The 19,966-nt window shown below is 45.9% G+C and overlaps 1 long non-coding RNA gene across 1 annotated transcript in view; it reads left to right on the forward strand.

The window, feature by feature from the left end:
- Positions 1–3,103: 3,103 nt before the first annotated feature.
- Positions 3,104–19,966, forward strand: part of LOC138526236 (uncharacterized) — a 205,468-nt gene continuing 188,605 nt past the window's right edge. Inside the window, exon 1 of the long non-coding RNA XR_011283573.1 lies at positions 3,104–3,224. This is a non-coding gene — a long non-coding RNA (uncharacterized lncRNA). The remainder of the gene's footprint in view (positions 3,225–19,966) is intronic.

Below are 19,966 nucleotides of genomic sequence, written 5' to 3' on the forward strand. Positions count from 1 at the left end.
TGTTTCATCGCTTCCCGGGATGTCACTTTGGGGTTGGGTCAAATGATATCACTTCCAGTGATGTCATCAGAGGTCAAGAGTCGTGAGGCGAGGGGTGGCCCACTTTTTTGAGGCGAGGGATGGCCCACTTTTTTTTGGGTGACCGGGCCTATTTCTTGTCCCAGTCCGACCCTGCTAGCAATGACGTGAGTATATAATGGAAATAGCTGGAAAAGGGTTAATCCCTGGTAGGTGTCTACACAGTACCTATTCAAAGCCAAACATTGGCGTTCTCAATACTTTTTTGATTATTGGTCCATATTTGATGTGTGAGCAGCATTATCAATCACAGGAGACCGGCTTGAGGCCTCACTAGAGGTGGGAGAGCCAGGTGGGCTTGGGCCGACCGAGGCCAAAGGCTGCCATTAAGCCCCAATGATGGAGCCCAGTGGCCTGGGGAACCGAGCCAGACCCTACTGCGGTCATAACCCACAGGATTCCAAGATACAATGAGGCATGGCAGCAGCAGCCTTTGTTCACACCTGTGTGCTGTTCCACATCACAGTAAGTGAACGTGTGACAGGGGAAAAAACACGGACATGTCTGCCCCCAGAGTTTTAAGCAGGGCAGGGGTTGGATGTGGAGTGGAAGTGGAGTGGAAGGGATTTGCAGGTGGTGTCAGTTCATGGCCCAGCAGTGAGCGTCCAGTCCTTTTATTTCTTGATGGTGCCAAGCAGGAAGCCTGAGTTCTTTTGTTCACTCATGTCAGCCAGGTATGACTGCCCATTAGGAACTCTAATGCACTAGCAGGGGGTAACATGCAGGGGCTGCTGTGGGCCTTTTAAGGTAATTGATTGAGAGACATTCCCTGAGCAACTGATTACAATCATGTGACCCAGCGTGCTCCTTAATCACTGTCTCCCTTAAAGGCAAGAACTTACAGAACATGTCTTTTTGGAGATTTGCTGCAGCATCACAAGAAGCAAACGCACATTTAAAATTAGTATTATTAAGTTTGGTGGTTGTTCACATTAGTAGCTTTGGCGTGTTTTAGAAGTGCAATATATTTATTTATTTCAGTTACATTGTGTTATGGTTAAACAATAAACCTTCCACACATCATGCTAACAAAATAATTGAAACTAATAAATATGTCAAAGTTAAAAATGCAACATTACTAAATTCCTATACATATACTATTAACTATAACAATCATTACAATGTATCTAAAAGTTCTTGGATACATTTCATAATTTCATCATTGCTAAAATAAGTGTCACTTGACACCCAGCTAATAGGCGCTGCCAACCTTCATTAAATTTTATCATGGATACATTATATACATATTTCCCCAAATAGTTATGGTGCAAAATATACAGTTTGGGACATTCTGTTAATAAATGCTGAGTGCTCTCTTGAATTTGAGAGTCATTACAACACAGGCAAATATGCTTCTCTAAGGGAATATCAATAGAGACTTACATACTCACTGATGGCCATAAGTTGGGGAAGTGCCATTATGCCAAGCAATAATTACCACTCCCGAGGTCGATTACGCTGTTAGCACATGATGGCAGTAGCAATACATGTGTTGGAGTGTTTGTGGTGAAGTTGAAAATTATTCTCAAGAAGTAAAGTACATAGACAAACCGAGTTGATGAATTAAATGTGGTTTGATTTTGTAGCATTTAAATAACAAGGTTGTCTTCATGACAACCTAAAGATTCCCACAGACACATATCAAATATGCATTCAAGGACTGTGTTGAATTTATTGATGCTACAGCAATATCTGTACAAATCAAAGACTTTATCAATTGTAAAACTTCCTTTGTTATTTATGCGTTGATATGTGTCTGTGGGAAACTTTATGTAGGTAGTACTTTTAGGCAAATGCGCATACGAATAAGAGAACATCTAGCCAGTCTTAACAGTGCAGATCCTAAATTACATCTTGCTGTACATTGGCAAGAGAATCATCAGTTAGCAGACAAGACAGACATAAGATTTGTAGGTCTAATGAAAGCGAAGAAGGGGCAGAGGGGTGGCAACACCAAACTGAAATTAAGAAAAATTGAATGCAAGTTGATTGGTTTCTTACACTGTACCCTTGATGGTTTGAACACTGATCATGAAATAAATGTTTTTCTGTAACATAGATCTGGAGTATGATTAAATGCTGAGAAAGTGGCAGGGATACCAACATTCTGGTCACTATAATGTCAATTATACTGATGTTATTTCTATTTGATTAATGACTTTGGGTATAGTAATTGGCACCTCATTCGATGTTGTGTAGACGTGTGTACATAAATATATCGTAGCCTTGTGTTCTGTTCGTTACTTAAGTTTATTTGCTAATGGAGAGCTCCCTCTCTAGGTCCGCTGTGTCCTTCCTCCAGCTGGGCTTCCGAATAGAATGCAGCCCGAGGAACGACACATCGAACTAGAGTCATGAAGGTTCTAATAACCTTCACGTTTAGAATGCAGCCCGAGGAACGACACATCGAACCAGAGTCATGAAGGTTCTAATAACCTTCACGTTATAACATTCGACTCCACCATTATTATGACTATTCACCATGGGAACATCTGTTACATACCACTTACCAAGATAACATGATGCTAGGCCGTGCTGGGAACATATGATAAGGGAGGTTTCCATAGCTAAAATAGCATGAACACTGAAAAACAGGCCAGAACCTGATTGTGTTTTTGCTCTAACTTGCCAACTTTGCTATTAGTATGTTATAAGGTAAACACGTGACTAGGTTTAATTCACAAACAATACAGACTGTATAATAACGGTAACAACAACAGAGTGTTACCACAATACCAATTGTCCCCATACTTGATGTGTATCTTGGTTGCACCAGGATACTGCAAAGCTTTTCAATACAGACAGTGCAGCAAACTATGTACATTTGACACAGTGTTTTTTGGTACTGTGTCAGAATAGCAATATATTGCTTTGTTCAGGACAGCCACGCTGTCATTGAACACGTTTACTCGGAGGCCAATATATCGTCACGTCTGTTTGTTTACCTATGGTGTCACGTGGCTGGGACACGTGACGTCATCACGCACACACGTCATTCGGGGCACGTCATCACGCTAACACGTCATTTGGCGTGACGTGTTCAACGACTCTAGTAAACTGGCGAGCTGTAATTACTAGTGCTCATAGAACGCCGACAGGAATAAGCAGGGCATTAAGCCAATGAATATACTACATTGCCATTAGAGGTGAGTTTACCGTCACGCTGTTTGGGTACAGCTGTGTCTTTGACACTATTCAATTTGCTAACTGGCGCTCTCATGCGCAACGGCACCACTCGATGCCAATCACATTAAAGACAAGGCTAATTCCAACGGGTCTATTCAGTTAACTATGCTATTCCATCAATATGGTTTTATGGTATTGCGGGCGCGACATTGAAATCAATTAATATGTTTCAAGTTAGGTCAACAAACATTTGTACAATTATGCCATTTGCGTCCTACAGGCGGAAGGCATTGTATATCACAGATTTTGACAATATTCCAACAGACTTTGGCGAGATACTTACATGTTGCTGTTTCTTCACACGACAATATAAGGTGAGATGGTGTTACAACGCACGCAAGTTGAGGGGTTGCAATGATGAGCCAGGAGACCAGGTTGGGTTAAGAGACTTTAATGGGTTCGTGGTACATAAGTCACAGGTAATAAGTTACAGGCAGGATAAGTACATAAGGGAGGGAAGCATCCACCGGTCCCCCCTCTGTTCAGCTCATTTTCCAACTGAACAGGGAGAACCTTGGCACTCACACCAAAACATTCTAGATGGAACACTATAATACAAGCATTCCAGGCACAGGCTCACATATACTTAGGAAACAGCTAATGAACCAGGATAGGTAAGACATAACAGATGGCATTTTAATTATTTAAATATTGCACTAATCAGGGTAAATCTTTATCTGATTGGCCCTCATAAATTCATTCCAGGTACACATAACTTTAGGTGCCACATATATCGGTCAACAGATTTTCTTTTTACTTGCACATGCCCAAACACGAAGCAACGAAAATAATTATTTGCTAGGTTTCTTTACTTATCTGACATTTAACGTTTCCCAGAACATTTGCATTTCAGAAGCTTGTTATTGAATGTGATTGCAATTCCCATTTCATTAGGTACAACAACCAAACGCAGTGAAAAAAAAAGTTGTAAGCATGTACTCAACAGTACATTTGCACAATACTCTATGACCTAACCCCTAGATAAACTTAACGTCGTTTTTACTATCGAACCATTAGTTCAATAAATTAATTTTCAAAGTGGGTTCCATGGCATGTAAAGACTTAGTACTCATTACCTGCGGTGCAATTTGTCCATCATGGGCACTATATAGGGTGAACTTAGTTGTTATATCATCACACCTTACGATGGTATAGGGGAAAATGAGGTGCTATACTTACCTTAGTATGATGTCACCCAAATTATCTCAAATACTGTTTCGGTTCAAAATTATTTTTCTGTTTCTATAGCTGTGTTTTCCTTTTCTGCACTACCTGTAATCCTCGAACTGGTGTGCGGTATGCAAATCATTTAATTATATATATTTTTTGGGTTGGCAGTTTTACTCATGATAACATTTTACAATGAAATGTGCCTTTTCCCACTTTGTGATTAAATCATTCGATTTTTATAAATATTTTGTATATATTGATAGATAAATATTTGAATTATGGGCATAATATCTATCTGTTGCATCAGCCTTGGAAACGACCAAGCTCGAATAACGTGTCGGCTGACCACATTGGGAACACATTCTTAAATTTGATAACAGCTACATGAAATTCTTTGAGTCATTTTCCTCGTGAATAAACATTTATCTGCCTGGAAACAGTGCGCGAATCACCAGTACCCAACACAATCTTTATTATTCTTGCAAGTCCTTAAATTTGGGTGGGCTTTGTGGAGTTGTGAACGCTGCCTGTCATTATCGAATTAAAAAGAGTGGTCATAAGCGCATGGTATCTTTTTTCGAACCCAGTCAGATTAATTTGAGTTGTTGCAATTAGAATAATTGAATACAATGAATGAATGCATATGAACGACGGACCTTCAACAAAATAACGTCAGAATTGGAAGCTTCATCGCCTATTTTGATTTTGTTTTATTTTTGAATAATTTCATTTTTGACAATTTTTTGATTGCAGATTAATTACATTATATTTAGAACACCTTTGAAATGGATGTTTTCCTTTCCAGGTAACATTTGGCAAAGGTTACTTAGCTCTTGGGGTTCTTAAACTGTGGCACATACTTCTTAGGCCCCATTCCGAAATATTATTTCATGACGCGTTCACGTATCCCTCTAAAGTACTGAGCACAACAATACTGTGGCATTTGCTAGGAAGTGCCAGTGCTGTAAACTTAATAGCAATGCCAGGCCCTGCTCCAGGAATTCTTCTCTGGGCGAGCCAGGTTTGCAAATTGGTGGGTGCAATTTCCATTGGGTCTTGGTATAGGAGTAGGCTAAACAAAGTGCTGCCATTGGGCCAGATTGTTCCAGGTCTGTGGTCCAGCAAAACATTTCTCCCTCAGTCCGGAAAAAATCATTTGCACCCTTCAATTGGATTTATGTGTTGTACTGTGTGCTTAATGGCTGTGGTACATAAATCACTGCCCATGCCAAGTAAACAAACCCTAGCCAGCCCTCTTGCAGCACAGCCGCTCAAAGTGCTAATCTTAAAGTGTATGCCTGGCACTCAGAAACCAAATGCCCCTGTCCCTGATGGTGTGAACACCACTGGAAAGGCCTACTTTCTATGGTGGGTATGGGGTGTTTGACCTTGGATAGAGCTTGGATGGGCCTGTCCATCCCGGCCCGCCTTCAGGCTTGTGCAATACTGCTGAGAAGCAAGTATTAACTGACTGAAGACATCATAATATTGCCAAGAAGAGGTAGCACATATCTATTAGAGGTATTACAATCCTACTAATATGGGACGATGCTACCTGAAAATAACATTTACACCTGAAAAAAGGAGTGAAAGCACTTAATTTTGGGGAGAGATGTTTCACAGTGTGGCTGCTGCTATTTGGGCAAACTGGCATTGGCGCAAACATGCGCACAACCGCGCGCCCCCAGTAGGTAGTTGGGATGAGAGAATAATAGGGAGGATCCATGGGTGGTACACCCAACTGATGCCTGGGATTGGACTGGGGCATAGAACTCTCCTGGGCACCTATGAAAAAGTGCCCCAGAGTCACAAATAGCAGTTTCTTTTTCTTTTGTGACAGACTTTCTGAGCAATTCCCACAGAGTACATGGGTTGCACTGTAAAGATTATTTGTTCAGTAACACTGAGCTGAAGGACTAGCTGTACACTGAAGCAGCTCACCAAACTGGACTGGGAGCATAACTCAGGGGCAACACACTTATCTTGGAAGCAAGACAATGCGGAGCAGCACAGGCTCGAAATCCAGTCCCACGCTTCGAGGCTGGACTCCAGCATGAAGCGTGATCTAAAAAAACAATTTGACTGTCCTACTTTGGCCATAAAACGGGCCCACTTTGACCAAAAAATTGTCCCACACTTGAATGGTGGGCCTTCATTTCGGGCGTTGACCTATTGCCCTATGGACGAGTGCAAGCATTCTGGTAGCACAATTGGGTGGATCTCATTCATTTCGGGCCCTGTACTAATACAAGTGGCATAGTTCAGAACACAACAGCTCAGCTCAGTGAGTTAAGCAGTCTGTGCTGAGATAACCAGGTTTCAGTGTTATGGTCCGGGCAAGAGTCCTAAAAAAGTGTGGAGGGGCATTCAATGACATGTGAAGTCACAGACTCATTGACATATATTCCGACATGTGACGTCGTAAGAAGTGAACAGAAGTTAAAGTGAACCCAAAAGTCACTCAATTGGTCTTTCTCAGTTGAAGAATGTACACAGGAAAAATACTAATTTGCCTTAGACAAGGTTAATGCCAACGCCTGGAATATAACCCAAGAAAGAAGTGTTTGGTTTCCATAATGTTGCTGCCATATAAAGGGTGCAAATCTGTTAGAGCCAACAAGCTGTTAAAACCTCGATAACCATGGTTCGGATCCTGCCACTGATGGAAGCCAGGCAAACACACAGAACCTATTGGAGAGCAAGGCTTTTGTTAATTCCTCAAACACTCAGGGAGGATGGCGTCTGCTCTCTGAAACAATTTGGTTGGCGTGATCCACTGCATATTCCCTAGACTCAAACACTGGTTATGGTATGATTGTTGACCCCAAAGCACTAACAACTGTCTGGATTTAGGGTGGCATGCATAGTACATTTTCTCTACACTTAGCTCTTTTCCATTCACTTCGTCAGACATTTACTTCTTCATGCATTTAGTTCTTCTTACCTTTACTTCATCTTTACAGTGTCAAGGTGGCAATGGATATGGTATGTGTGATGCTGGAAATGCCTTTTGGAGGGACAGGGCCTCCTAGTCCTTGTACTATCACTTCTATGTGTGTTTTCCTTATGTTTTCTGTCACTGAGGTCCAGCCTGGACCATGCAGCTCTTCATCTTTTCCTTTTTGGTGAACAACACTCATGGACTACGTATGGCACCCATGGGTCCGGGTGCACCCATGTAGCCTTTATGCGTGTTTTTGGGCACTGTGCATTTCCCATAGAGCAGGGTTTGGGCTGGTGGCATCTACATGCTGACTTGGCAGTGGCTCTGAGTGTCCTCCATTTTTGGGACACCCAGGCCCTGCCGTGGAAATCAATGGATTCCCGAAGAAAGGCAAGAAGGCCACTGTTTCTATGGTTTCTTGTTTCTTGGTTTCTATTGCCCTTTACCTTGTTTCCCAAAGTCCTGGGAAGCCCTGACTCTGTCCCTTCCCCCTGATTGGCTGTTGGGTGGAAATACCATATATGGCTCTGGGGCTGCCTCATGCCAGACTGACTGGAATCTTCCCTTGGGCTGTGTGTTGTGGGTACACTTTTGGCGTGAGTCCTGTATGCATGGAGTCTTAAGTGAACTCACATTCTGTGTTGTGGATGTCTGGTTTCTGTGTGTGACACAATGACTGAGACATGAATGCAGTTTTGTGTGCTGAAAGGATGGGGTACTTATCTGCATTCTTTGTTATGGGTGTCCGGGTGGAGTGAATGGCCTGAATGCCTATGAGCCTAAATGGCTGCCTGCCTGCATGAATGCCCTTCTGCGTGATTGGTTGACTGAGCCTGGCTCAGCCTGAAAGAATGGGGAACACATGTGTATAAGTATAACTAGGGTTCCTGTACTCACCAATTTGTTCAGAAGCTGTAGTCGAAACCAAAGCTGATCCCTGGAGTTCAGCTGGAGGAAGAATATCGCTGATGCTACGTTTCATCAAAATTCAAAAAACTGCTGTGCCACTCCAAAACCTGATCCAAGAGAGGACCTGGATGGGAGAACTCTCCCTGAGCTACGAGTGACCATTTTGTAACCTGCTGCTCTTCGTTAGAATTACCCTGGAAGCCAGTCCTGTGGGCCTTCCACCCGGAGAAGGGGTTTTCGTGAATCCAGAAGAGGAGTGCGTAGACATCTCAAGTCGAAGATGTCCAGTGGTGTCGCCCAGGATCCGGAGGTGCATCTGTGACCGCGGGAAGCCTGTTGCAGTGTAGTGCCCAGAAGAGTGGGGGATCTTGGCATAGTGTTGCTTGACACCGGGAGCTGTGAAAGCTCCAAACTGCCAAAGAATACTTCAAGGGACATCCTTGCCATCATCATTGACCACTTTTTCCCACCGCAGAAAGTCCAGAGTCGCTGAGTGCAGAGAAATGTCCTCCAGTGCATTTCCCACCATGAGAATCCAATGAAGACGTCCAGAGGATCCAGACTTTGTGAGGGTCCGTCATACACTCCAGTGTTGGAGTCCAGATTACCAGAAGCCATCCAGAGGTCTGTGTTGTGGCTGCAGCACCGAAGAACCAAAAGTTGGAATATGTAGAATCCCCAAACCTGACACCAAGCGTGACCTCTGCACCCATCGTCTGCCAGAAGTCATCCAAGGTCCCCAGGGGTCTTACCCTCATCAGTGAAGCCTTTGAGAAGCCCACAGCAAGTTTCAACTTCCCAGGGCTCCTACAGTCAGAGAAATCGTCAACCTGCAGAGAGCACTGAGAACAGGAAAACTGCTGCACTTCAGAGAGACTTTGGTTCCATTTTTCTTCTTGGACTCAGCACCCCAGTGGCTCCTTCTTCCAAGGGGGGTCCATCCTCAAAGGGAACCATCGAGTGAAACTGAGAAACTCTACCACTTTGCCTGCCAAGGTAACAAAGGTACTGTGATGAGGAAGAGCATCTTCTAGCTTCAGGAGTCATCCAGGTGTCTCAGATTGGTCTTGGATCCTGTTCTCCTGTGGCCTCTCAGGTACTTTGGGGTGGTCAGAACCTTTAAAAAGAAAGAAGAGTTTTATTGAACATTTTTGGACTGGGGTGTAAAAGACAAGTTAAGTTACTCCCTCACTTTTCCATTACAGGTTGCCCAGGTGGGGGATCCTCACCCCGAATTGTGCATCTAGTCTAAAGAAAGCATGTTGCCACTGTACATAACTTACCTGCCTTTATTCCCAAATAATTAATATTTATATGTATATATTTTACTGAACCTTACTTTATATAAAGAAGCTGTGTTATCACCTAACATAGTGTGTGGACATTCCTTTGTGGGGGCTTGCAGACTCACTGTACTTAAGAACCTGCCTGCATCACCTTCTGAGTACTTACGCCTTGGCTCCTCATCCAAGCTATCATATAGAGAACCTTGGCTGGGGTGTTCTGTGCCTTTGTCCCAACCATATAGAGGGCAGAAGTACGGGTACCACCCTCCAGTCTTTACAGCAAGGTTAGCTGTAAAGTTAGGGTTGGGGGTCAAGAAGGGGTTGGGTGTCAAGAAGGGATTGGGCGAAGAATATGGATGAGAAAAGAAAAGGGGCTAGAGGGGGTCTCCCACTTGTAATGACAAAGTGAATGTTAAAAGTGAAAGACAGAACATTTAATGATGTGAAGAGGTAAAGGTGACACATGTTTATGTATTTGTAATGTGCGTAAGGCACATTGGCAAAGAGGCACAAACGTGACAGAAACACAACACACAAGTAAGTGCTAAGTCAGCTAGAATACAAGGACTAAAAACAAATAAACAGAATAACAACAAATAAAATATGATACCAAAGATAAAACAATACAAGTTAAAAGACTAAAGATAAATACGTCAAAAATAAAAATGCATGCAATAAAAGTCGGCAGGATGAAAGACAGATCAGAGAAACTCAGGAATCATTCAGGTGAAATGAAAGGTCTTGTGTGATTTCTTGAATGAGTGAGTACATGGCAAAGTGAATGTAGAATGTAGAAGTAAGGACATACATACAGCATACAGAACCTTTTGTTTTTATAGCTTTCTTAAATTGTTCCCATCTAGAGCCCATCTTTTGGTACTCTTTCTGCCCCAGAAAACGATATACAGTATATACGAAAACAAAATAATGAATGTATTTATAACAAATCTTTTAAAGAAACTGTGTGGGGGGAAAAAACTTGAGTTATTTCTGTGTCGTTATAAATTAATTAATTTTTTTAAATTTGTTAGACAGACATGAAACCCAGAAAATGTAGTGTTTTGTTTCGTCAGCTAGAGAACCACAAGCAAACTCACCACCTCTGCCTCTATTGGGTGAAAGAAACAGGATGAGAAACAGATTCTACTCTGGTCATGTTTAGCAACAACTGGACAATCTATTGCATTAGACTAAGCGAGAGACATTACAAGTGTAGCTGCCTTGTCCTTAGTTTGGTTCAGAGACTCTCTGGAACTTCCCACACAGGAAGCTTGATTCAGCGCCTAGCAGGGCATGCTGCGTGCTGGCTGTGTATCAGTTCTGGAGCTGCAGGAGTGTTCAGATGATCTCCCCAAAAGAGGGGCTCAGCCCTCTTTTAAAACCAAATGGGCAGCAGTGATTTGTGTAGGCTAAGCCTACCATAATGAACCAATCCTGGGTCCCCACCAACAATCTCCTGTATGTATGAGCTCATAACCAGAGTGCATTGCAACAGGAAAGGAAAAGGGGTGAAAACATGTAATACTAAGTCCCACCCATCTTCTTGTCTGTTGTGGATCAAAGGGTTTCTCTGGTTAATTGATCTCTCCATGGTTCCTGATTAAAGCAGCAGGTCTTCCTTGAAGCTGCGGCAAGAACAGACTTTGTCTCCATCAATCCACATACTTGTACCATCTGAATGGGTTCGCCCTCCGGGGATGACTACTGTAAACATGCAGTCCCATACATGACAGCTCACTGCCCTTGATACTGAAGGGCAGGAGCTGGATTCAGGTTGATACAGTGCATATCAAAGGTTGAGGGGGTTTCCTGTCTCTTTTGTTAGTCCTGTGACCAGGCCCCCCTGTGGGACTGTTTGAATTAACTCTGATTAGTATTCAAAGCTGCCTCCAGCAGAGCTAACAAAAAAAGGGCAGACCCATGTAGCCATTGTCAGTTAATTAGGCTGTCCATGGAAGTAGGAAGATTTTATCCTCCCCTTTCTGAAATGCCTTGAAGTACTCTTGGATGTCATATCCCAAATAAATATGACCAAGGGGGGCACGTGTAGGCTCCGTCCACCCAAAGTACACAGGTCTATATATATATATATATATATATATATATGTTTGCGGTGAGCATAGGAAAATGTATGCAGATTAGCCCCACACATTTTCTAAAGTTTCATCTACCATCATTCTATTTCTTTTAAGATTTCAAAAATCCCAGGAGAATGCACACCCACTGTGTGGATGGTCAAATTCCTCACATGCCCCCAGCCTCGGCATGTAAACCACCACCCTAATGAGGGTCTGTTTCATCATCAAGGTGAAAGAACCGACTGAGGCCATCTGCATTACTATGCTGGGAGCCTGGCTTGTGCTCAATGTCCATATCTAATCCCTATAGGGACATGGTCCAACGCAAAAGCTCAGGGTTCTCCCCTTGAATGGCTATTAACCATCGGCGTGGCCTGTCTGATTGTAAAGTGCAATCCAAAGATGTAGGGTTTCAGCTTCTTTATGGCCCACATGACCGCGCAAGCTTCTTTTTCAACGACAGCCCAGTTCCTTTCCCTTTTTGTCAATCGTCTGCTAATGTAGGCGACAGGTTGCTCTACCCCTTGAGAGTTCAGCTGAGCTAACACTGCTCCAGTCTCAAAATCATAGGAGTCTGTCTGGATAATGAACTCCTAACCATAGTCTGGCACTTTCAGAACTGGCACCCTGCACAATCCATCCTTTAAATCCTGAAAGGAGGTTTGGCAGGTGGGGGTCCAAGGTACCTTCTTCTGCATTTTCTTGAAGGTTACATCATTCAGGGTCATGGCAATGGTCCCATACCCCTTGATGAACAACCAGTAGTACCCATTGAGACCTAGAAAGACTCTCACCTGTGTCTGTGTGGTGGGGATGTCCTAATTCTTCACAGCCTATATCTTCACTTTGAGAGGTTGTTTCTTACCTCCACCGACCAGGTTGCCTAGGCAAGTCACTGTGCTCTGCGCTATCTGGCACTTCCTGGCCTTGATGGTCAAACCTGCATTCTGCAGTGCTTCAAGAACTTGCTTCAGCTGGGCTAAGTGATCCTCCCAGGAGGTGTGGCTGAACACAGCGATGTCATCTAAATAGGCAGGGGCATTCTTCAATCCAAAGGGCATCACAGTGAACTGATAATGTCCTTCTCGGATTGAGAATGCTGACCTCTCTCTACCTCCATCTGACAAGCCAACCTGCCAGTTTGAAGGTACGCATGTACTTGGCAGTGTTGTACTTGTCAATGAGCTCCTCTGCCAGAGGAATGGGGTGAGCATCTGTCTTCATGATAGAATTGATCCCTCTGAAGTCCACACAAAAGCAGACTTCAGTATTTCTACCACTGGTCTTTTTAGGGACCAGTACCACTGGGCTAGCCCAGGGGCTGTGGGATGGCTTTATCGCTCCTAAGGACAGCATTTTGGAAACCTCCTTCTTGATGATGTCCCTGACCTTATCAGCCATCTGGTGAATCCTACTCTTCACTGGCATACTGTGTCCACATCATGGGTGCACCAATCTGCGCAACCTGGAGTTAGCGAAAACAGACCAGCAAACTGTCCCAATAACCGTGGAGTCTGTCAGTTGCTGTTCTGACAGGTCCGTTGCAAGAGTGACACCTTCAACTGACCCATCTGTGGCTTCAGTGTGCAGGAGGTCTGGGATGGGATCAGTAAACTCCTCAGTCTCTCCATCAGTCACTAATGCAATGACCAAGTCATCCCAGCTATAACTGGGTTTTAGCCGGTTGACGTGAAAGACCCTGCACATCTGTTTATGTCCTTTTAAATCAATGAGATAATTCAACTCACTAACCTTTTCCAGATCACAGTAAGGCCCAGTCCACTTGTCCTCATGACCACTTGACAGGCTCCATAATCCACCCCACTGGCCTGGCAAATAATGTCACTGTGGCATTCTTGTTGTGCCAGTGCTTCATCAGCTCCTGACTGGCCTTTAGGTTTTTTGTAGACTTTTCCATGTACTTTGCCATTCTAGACCGAAGACCAATTACACAGTCCACCACATCTTGTGTGGGGGATGAGGGGTTGCCCTCCCATCCCTCTTTCACTAGACTGAGGGGACCTCATACAGGGTGTCCAAGCGGGGCGTGGCCTGGGCTCATAGCGTGAGGTCGCTGCAACACAGAGCTCCCGCCCGCGATCCTGATATAGATCCTGAAATTGCAGTTAAACACTACACAGCGGAATATTAATTATAAGCGGAGACTGGTGAGACGTTTCCCCGCCCCCCCGAAGAAATTCTGACAAAAATCGGAGCCGGGAACTTATTTTTTTAGCCTCTGAAAGAGCGCCCCTGCGGAGCACAAGATGGCGGCCGGGACTGACCCTCTGAGAGACGTGAACGCTGACTCGCTCGCAGGGATAGGGGCCAGTGGAGGAAGGCCAGGCTGGCATCCGCTGCGGCAGTGGACACCCCGACATGGGGAACATTCTGAGATTGAGTGACGGCACCGAGTGCTGGTGTCGCAACACGGCGGGTTGTGTGGCGACATAACCCAACGCCAGAGCTGCCAGCTTGCGCGAACTGGAGCAAAGCAGATGTGAGGATCCGCCAGCCGCATGAAGGAGCAGCCACTGCTAAAGCTACACCAGCGCTGAGGATGACGGACTCCACCGTTGTGGGAAAGAGGAGCCTTTGGAGGAAAGGTGTGCGCACTGAGGTTGTCAGCAGGAGAACACCCCTGAGCCGGAGACGGCAAGCGAGGCAGACCCTGCCCTCAATCATCGTGGAGGCGATCTGCCTCCGGTGCCTGGGGAGCAGCACCGGCAAGATCTGACACCCGCTAGAAAGGTAGGAAGTGGGGGCGGGATGGTGCTGCAAACTACTGGAAAGTGCTACTCCCCCCAGTCCAAAACAGAGAACTATGAGCCGGCATTAATATTAGCACATGGGCTGGAGTGCATCTGAACACAGCACAAGGGCATTGCCATGTAAGCTTGAAGCGCCAGCGACACACTGGTGGAGCCGCGGGAAATACTGCGCTGCATTGAGCCTTCAAAGCGCTCTCAACCTGGAATCCCAACTCTGAACACCACAACCACTACCAGGGCAACTCCGCCAGATATTGCGAGACACGACTCCGCGAGCAGAGGTGCACTGCTAAGACGCCGACCTCTCCCTTGGGCGCCGGCACTTAGGAGTAGTCACGAATAGGAGACACTGACACATCTACGCGAGGCATGTGTGGGACCAAGTGGTATGAAGATTAAAGAACCCACGCGGCGAAGCTCCACCGCATTGTGGCACAGACACACTTGGACAGATCAATAGCGCTAGCAAGGGAATGCCTCTGGCACGCAGTTGCCCCCTGACTTGGGGGCTGCACAGCTCTGTTCTTTGATCAAGCCAATGCTAGACCTGAGAAAGTGGGCTCCAGCATTGCACCACGCAGCGCCACAATACAAAGAAAGCCCGACTAGTAACTTCTGCCAACATTGCAAAGTGTAACCAACACTGTGGAATTGTTAGTACCAAACTGAGACACCTGGGCGACACAGAGGCTCAAAGTCAAATAATCTGGGCGAAACATAACACAAGATAAATAAACTAACAAAGCCAGACTGCAGAGACGCAGATAGCTCTCGACTACGAGTGGCTGTTCCCAAACTTGGGGAGACCCCCAATATACCCTGAAGAACTGGTTTTGTACCCCACCTTTAAAGTCAGAAATACCTAATTGGCTGTACTGCTACCCACTGGACAGCCGGGGTTTCCACACACCATCATCACCCAGTGGAGCACTATTGAACCTCATCCCGAGGAGAGACAGACGTCTGGCCCCGGCTGCAGCCCAGCGAACATGCCTCACGGCAAAGGGAAGGCAAAATCAACAATAATGAAGTCCTTTTCAGCAGCCAAGCAGCGGAACCTGGCGCAGTGCGATGCAGCCACACACAACGAACCGCAAACTCCTGAGGTTGACCCCAAGGATGGACAGATGCTCCAGGCCACAGCGGCGCTCAGGACATTCATTGACACAAAAATTGAAGAGGTCAAATCGGACATGCTATTGATGAGGCAGGACGCTCGCAACCTAATGGAGAGGGTGACCACAGCGGAAGCAGGGCTCCAGGAGACAGTGGAGACTGCGGTGGACCTGAAGGCAAGAGTACAGAAGTTGGAGAAAAAGGTGGTGACATTGGAGGCAAGGTCGGAGGAAGCTGAGGGGAGGGCCCGTCGCAACAACATCAATTTTCTGGGAATTCCGGAAGGAGCAGAAGGCTCGAACCCGACCAGATTTGTGGAGACTTTACTACAACAGGAAGTGGGTGCTGGACGGTTGTCACAGGGCTTTGTAGTGTAGAGAGCCCATAGATGTCTACAAAAGAAGCCACCGCTGGGCTCTCATCCCCGCCCAATGATCCCAAAGATTTTAAACTTCCAGGACAGGGAAATAATACTCAAATACTCCAGAGAGGGCGGAGAAATAACGAGGGATGGCTCTAAGATTGCAATTTACCGGATTACACAATAGCAGTGCAACGAGCAAGGAACTCCTTTATACCAATCAAAGCTATTCCGCCAACTGAACTTGAAATGTATGCTAATGTACCAGTCCCGCTTGAAAGTAATCTACAAGGGGCGTGCAATATTCCTGGAAACACCAGCAGCGGCCAACACATGGCTAGAGCACAACAACCTGGATGGGGGAGAGGAACCGATTACATGAATACACTAGAAGGAAAGGGGGGGGCGGGATTTCACTAGAACAAAAAGCCTGTAACTAATGATTGGAGTAAGCAAATTATGCCCACAAGTAACGCAAACATGAGCTTGGAAACGGGCGGTGAAACTGCTCGGACACAAGAACTGAGCACACAGGACTGACCCACGGAATGATCAGTGCAAGCCTGTTGCTAGCACAACACTCACACCCAAAGGCCCGGAGGGACCTGGTGGGTGGGGGGCGCCCAAGCGCAGCAGAACCAAAGCAGCAGCTGGACGCAATTGTTTGATTTTTCTTTTTGTTCATTCAATTGTTAAAGTAGTTGTATTGTTTAATACCAAGTCTCCAGAAACTCGAAGACAAATATTGGGTAACTCACCAGTGATGATGCAAAACATTATGAGGCAGTGGCATTGGGAGGAAATGGACTATAGAGGAAGGGCCACTGGAAGGGATAAAGGAACAACCATGAGGGGACACTGGGAGGAGAAGCTAAATAAACATGGCTGCACAAGTTAGGGTACTGACATGGAACATAAGGGGAATGGGCACATACCTACGCAGAAATCGAGTAAAATCCTATTTGAATAGAAAGAAAATCTCCATATCCCTTCTGGAGGAGACCCATCTAACGGTAGAGTCAACGGCTAAATTAGAGGAATACTGGGGCGGACACTGGTATGGTGCAGCATATTCTAAGTACGCAAGAGGTGTATATACATGGATCAACCCCCAAATACCCTTCAGATTGTCAAGAACAGAGGATGATGCGGGTGGCAGATACCTGATATTATGGGGATTCATTGAACACACAGACGTATGCATAATAAACTCCTACTTCCCCAACCACAATATTCTGGCACACCTGGAGTTACGGTGCGCCAAGATAGCCCAATACTGGGACAACTTTCATTTGCGTGGAGGACTGCATCTGTGTGAGAGACCTAGACCTGGATAGATCTATCCCGCCGGCAAACCGAAAGGCGCCAGCCCCTACAGCACCAAAAGCAGCCATGCACCATCTAGACCTGGTGGCCTACACACCAGAATTGACTATGGGCCTCATTAGGACCCAGGCGGTAAGGGGTTTACGGCGGCGTAAACAGCGCCGACCCTTACCGCCTGATTCCGAGGTCCCTTAGCGCCATGGGGGTTTTAACACCTGCTTTTAGCAGGTGTTAAAATCCATGGCGCTAAGGGACCTTGTTGTTAATTACGCCACCGTAATTTACGGTGGCATAATTAACGCCTTCCCCACTCCCATTATGCCCTATGGGGCAAAAATGGCAATGGGGAAGGGTAAATGGGTTAATGGGGACTTACCGCCCCACTCACCTCGGAATGGGGCGGTAAGTCCGCCAACCACCATGGCGTAAACATAGTTTACGCCATGGTGGTAAAGGTACGACCCAGGCGGTAACTTACCGCCTGGGTTGTAATGAGGCCCTATATCTTCATAGGAAGGACCCAATTCGCACAAGTAGGTGAAGCACAATATCTAGGAAGATCGATTTCAGACCACTTGCCCCTAATAATGGAATGGACATTGGCAGGTCCCAGACCCCCTATCCCACTATGGCGGATGCCCACAGAGGTGCTAACAGATCAAGCCTTTAGGGAGAATCTTCTGAAGCGAATAGAGAGGTACACAGAAGAAGATTTGGGTAGCGTGGAACACTGGAGCACAGTATGGGAAGCACTCAAGGTAGTGGTGCGAGGAGAGGTCATAACTGGTGCTGGGGAGTTAGAAAATTCTTGCAGGCGGAACTGGAGTGACTAGAGGAAGAAATTAGACAGATGGAGATTAACTCACTGGGGACAGGGGAGGAAGAGGCAAATTCGGGGGAGCAAGAAGCAAATTTAATGAAGCGTGGGGAAGACTTGCCAAGTTAGATTACGTAACAAGAACCGCGAGAGCTCACAGGGAGGGAGACAGACCGGGGCGACTATTGGCATGGCTCTGCAAAAAGGAACATCCCAAACACCTCACAACAGCACTCAAGGATAAGGAGGGCACCACACACAGAACACAACAAACAATCAATGATACTTTCAAGACATTCTACACCCACCAATACGCGCACGACACACCGGTGCCCCAGGAGGACATCCAAAACACACTAGAAGAGATTGGGCTGCTTAAGCTGGACCCATCCCAATTCGAAACACAAGAAGGAGATATCTCTGTAGAAGACATCAGCGAGGCAGTCAGGTCCGTGGCTACTGCCAAAACCCCTGGAAGCGACGGGTTACCCCGGAGTTTTATAAAAAGTATGAGGAATCCCTCGCGCCACTGCTCCATGAGGCATTCAAAGAAGCATAGGAACTAGGGGCGCTACCCAAGAGTATGAGGGAAACACTAGTGGTCCCAATACCGAAGCCTGGTAAGCCAACAGAGAGTGCGATTCGTATCGACCACTGGCGATGCTTAACTATGATGTAAAAATATTAACCACGATACTGGCTAAACGACTTTAAAGAGTAGTGGGAGGGTTAGTCCACAATGATCAAAACGGTTTGATACCAGGCCGCAACACAACGGCAAACCTCCGTAGACCCCAACATGTTAAGGCCCAGACAGAGACCGAAGAGAGACCTCTCGAAATACTATCACTAGTCGCAATCAAAGCGTTCAATTCTATTTACTGGGAGTGGCTGCTAGCGGTTTTGAAAGAGTTTGGGTTTGGAAAGATGTTTATCAGGTGGGTAAAGATTCTTTACACTGCACCAACGGCCAGAGTGAAATCGGGAAGAATGGTGTCCTCGGCTTGGGACATATGCAGAGGCACCAGGCAAGGATGCCCGCTATCTCCTATGCTGTACATCCGGGGTCTCAAACCAATCGCTATTTACTTCAGGAAACAGTTTTTTGATGCAGTGATCCGGGTGGGCGGCACAGATCATATAATCTCGCTGTATGCAGATGACGTCCTCCTATATGTAAGGGACCCACACCTCAATGTGCCGACCATACTAGAAGTGTTGGACAACTATGCAGAGGTTTCCGGGATGCACTTAAGGTTTCCACTGGCAGGCCTGTGGGACAAAAGTGCAGATAAACTGCCAGATGTGGGAATACAGTGGCAACTGACCTCCTTTAGATACTTGGGAGTCAACATGCGACACACACCGGAGTTGATGCATGAAAGCAACACCAGCGCTGTGGTTAAAGGGCTACGTGCATCTATGAGATTCTGGTCGAAACTACCACTATCAATGGTGGGCAGGGCATACGTTTTTTAAGATGATCATCCTCCCCAGATTCCTATACCATTTCCAGAACATCTGCTATTATATTAGGGTCTCCTTCTTTCGATTGCTTGATGTACTAATTCGCAAATTCTTATGGGGCAATAGCAGACATAAACTATCCCTGTCCATCCTAACCCTGCCCTACAGGGAAGGGGGAATCCAGCTACTACACTTTGAACAGTATTATTTGTCGGCACAACTAGGCTTTATCGCCCAATGGCTTTCAGATGACACCACACCTGAGACAGGGCTACTGCGACAACTGGTGGCCCCGGTGCACCTGAAAGAACTGATCTGGGCCCCCACAAACTGCTTGGTTGCCATCCCCATGATAGTAACCATGGGGAGGTGAGTATGGAACAGAGCCAGAACACTGCTCCACCTGATACACCCCTACTCACCAGAGATCCCAATGATTGCAGACGCGTGCAGAGCA

This window comes from Ambystoma mexicanum, chromosome 1p, assembly GCF_040938575.1.
Source record: "Ambystoma mexicanum isolate Mex_15411 chromosome 1p, UKY_AmexF1_1, whole genome shotgun sequence".
Classification (NCBI taxonomy): domain Eukaryota; kingdom Metazoa; phylum Chordata; class Amphibia; order Caudata; family Ambystomatidae; genus Ambystoma; species Ambystoma mexicanum.